Source organism: Hippichthys cyanospilos, chromosome 9 (genome assembly GCF_059441005.1).
Source record: "Hippichthys cyanospilos isolate Australia breed blue-spotted pipefish chromosome 9, RoL_Hcya_1.0, whole genome shotgun sequence".
NCBI lineage: Eukaryota > Metazoa > Chordata > Actinopteri > Syngnathiformes > Syngnathidae > Hippichthys > Hippichthys cyanospilos.
Window position 1 is genome coordinate 3,355,001 of NC_142377.1, and position 2,500 is coordinate 3,357,500.

At 43.9% G+C, this 2,500-nt stretch overlaps 1 non-coding gene and 9 pseudogenes across 1 annotated transcript; all 10 read right to left on the reverse strand.

Annotated features, from left to right (window-relative positions):
- Positions 1 to 101, reverse strand: part of LOC148417765 (5S ribosomal RNA) — a 119-nt pseudogene extending 18 nt beyond the window's left edge.
- Positions 102 to 214: 113 nt separating this feature from the next.
- LOC148417766 (5S ribosomal RNA) lies at positions 215 to 333 on the reverse strand (annotated as a pseudogene).
- Positions 334 to 446: 113 nt separating this feature from the next.
- LOC148417767 (5S ribosomal RNA) lies at positions 447 to 565 on the reverse strand (annotated as a pseudogene).
- A 113-nt stretch (positions 566 to 678) lies between these two features.
- Positions 679 to 798, reverse strand: LOC148417768 (5S ribosomal RNA; annotated as a pseudogene).
- An 82-nt stretch (positions 799 to 880) lies between these two features.
- On the reverse strand, positions 881 to 999 carry LOC148417769 (5S ribosomal RNA; annotated as a pseudogene).
- A 475-nt stretch (positions 1,000 to 1,474) lies between these two features.
- Positions 1,475 to 1,593, reverse strand: LOC148417770 (5S ribosomal RNA). Its single transcript, XR_015866845.1, has one exon. It is a non-coding gene; the product is annotated as a 5S ribosomal RNA (ribosomal RNA).
- Positions 1,594 to 1,706: 113 nt separating this feature from the next.
- LOC148417771 (5S ribosomal RNA) lies at positions 1,707 to 1,825 on the reverse strand (annotated as a pseudogene).
- Positions 1,826 to 1,938: 113 nt separating this feature from the next.
- LOC148417772 (5S ribosomal RNA) lies at positions 1,939 to 2,057 on the reverse strand (annotated as a pseudogene).
- Positions 2,058 to 2,170: 113 nt separating this feature from the next.
- On the reverse strand, positions 2,171 to 2,289 carry LOC148417773 (5S ribosomal RNA; annotated as a pseudogene).
- Positions 2,290 to 2,402: 113 nt separating this feature from the next.
- LOC148417774 (5S ribosomal RNA) overlaps positions 2,403 to 2,500 on the reverse strand; it is a 119-nt pseudogene continuing 21 nt past the window's right edge.

The following is a 2,500-nucleotide window of genomic DNA, read 5'->3' on the forward strand; positions in this document are numbered from 1 at the left end:
TTCCCAGGCGGTCTCCCATTCAAGTACTAACCAGGCCCGACCTTGCTAAGCTTCCGAGATCAGGTGACATCGGGCGTTCTCAGGGTAGTATGGCCGTAAGCTGTCACAAAAACTAAAAATTCATGCTTTATAAGAGGCAAAAAAAGGGTGTGAACCATTTAAAACAAACCAATTTGTAAGAGATATCTCTGGTCTTATTTGGAAAATGTGTAAAAGCTTACAGCACCTGTTATTCCCAGGCGGTCTCCCATCCAAGTACTAATCAGGCCCAACCTTGCTAAGCTTCCGAGATTAGACGAGATCGGGCGTTCTCAGGGTAGTATGGCCGTAAGCTGTCACAAAATCTAAAAAGTCTTGCTTTATAAGAGGCAAAAGAAGGGTGTGAACCATTTAAAACAAACCAATTTGTGAGAGATATCTCTGGTCCTATTTGGAAAATGTGTAAAAGCTTACAGCACCTGGTATTCCCAGGCGGTCTCCCATCCAAGTACTAACCAGGCCCGACCTTGCTAGGCTTCCGAGATCAGACAAGATCGGGCGTCCTCAGGGTAGTATGGCCGTAAGCGCTTACATAAACTAAAAATTCATGCTTTATAAGAGGCAAAAAAAGGGTGTGAACCATTTAAAACAAACCAATTTGTAAAAGATATCTCTGGTCCTATTTGGAAAATGTGTAAAAGCTTACAGCACCTGGTATTCCCAGGCGGTCTCCGAGTCCAAGTACTAAACAGGCCCGACCTTGCTAAGCTTCCGAGATCAGGCGAGATCTGGCGTTCTCAGGGTAGTATGGCCGTAAGCGGTTATAAAAGAAGGGTTTGAACCAGTTAAATTAAACCATTTTGTAAGAGACATTTCTGGTCCTTTTTGGAAAATGTGTAAAAGCTTACAGCACCTGGTATTCCCAGGCGGTCTCCCATCCAAGTACTAATCAGGCCCAACCTTGCTAAGCTTCCTAGACCAGACGAGATCGGGCGTTCTCAGGGTAGTATGGCCGTAAGCTGTCACAAAAACTAAAAAGTCTTGCTTTATAAGAGGAAAAAGAAGGGTGTGAACCATTTAAAACAAATCAATTTGTAAGAGATATCTCTGGTCCTATTTGGAAAATGTGTAAAAGCTTACAGCACCTGGTATTCCCAGGCGGTCTCCGAGTCCAAGTACTAAACAGGCCCGACCTTGCTAAGCTTCCGAGATCAGATGAGATCGGGCGTTGTCCTATTTAAAAATAACCAATTTGTGAGAGATATCTCTGGTCCTATTTGGAAAATGTGTAAAAGCTTACAGCACATGGTATTCCCAGGCGGTCTCCGAGTCCAAGTACTAAACAGGCCCGACCTTGCTAAGCTTCCGAGATCAGGCGAGATCTGGCGTTCTCAGGGTAGTATGGCCGTAAGCGGTTATAAAAGAAGGGTTTGAACCAGTTAAAACAAACCATTTTGTAAGAGACATTTCTGGTCCTATTTGGAAAATGTGTAAAAGCTTACAGCACCTGGTATTCCCAGGCGGTCTCCCATCCAAGTACTAATCAGGCCCAACCTTGCTAAGCTTCCGAGATCAGACGAGATCGGGCGTTCTCAGGGTAGTATGGCCGTAAGCTGTCACAAAAACTAAAAAGTCTTGCTTTATAAGAGGCAAAAGAAGGGTGTGAACTATTTAAAACAAACCAATTTGTAAGAGATATCTCTGGTCCTATTTGGAAAATGTGTAAAAGCTTACAGCACCTGTTATTCCCAGGCGGTCTCCCATCCAAGTACTAATCAGGCCCAACCTTGCTAAGCTTCCGAGATCAGACGAGATCGGGCGTTCTCAGTGTAGTATGGCCGTAAGCTGTCACAAAAACTAAAAAGTCTTGCTTTATAAGAGGCAAAAGAAGGGTGTGAACCATTTAAAACAAACCAATTTGTAAGAGATATCTCTGGTCCTATTTGGAAAATGTGTAAAAGCTTACAGCACCTGTTATTCCCAGGCGGTCTCCCATCCAAGTACTAATCAGGCCCAACCTTGCTAAGCTTCCGAGATCAGACGAGATCGGGCATTCTCAGGGTAGTATGGCCGTAAGCTGTCACAAAAACTAAAAAGTCTTGCTTTATAAGAGGCAAAAGAAGGGTGTGAACCATTTAAAACAAACCAATTTGTAAGAGATATCTCTGGTCCTATTTGGAAAATGTGTAATAGCTTACAGCACCTGTTATTCCCAGGCGGTCTCCCATCCAAGTACTAATCAGGCCCAACCTTGCTAAGCTTCCGAGATCAGACGAGATCGGGCATTCTCAGGGTAGTATGGCCGTAAGCTGTCACAAAAAATAAAAAGTCTTGCTTTATAAGAGGCAAAAGAAGGGTGTGAACCATTTAAAACAAACCAATTTGTAAGAGATATCTCTGGTCCTATTTGGAAAATGTGTAAAGGCTTACAGCACCTGGTATTCCCAGGCGGTCTCCCATTCAAGTACTAACCAGGCCCGACCTTGCTAAGCTTCCGAGATCAGGTGACATCGGGCGTTCT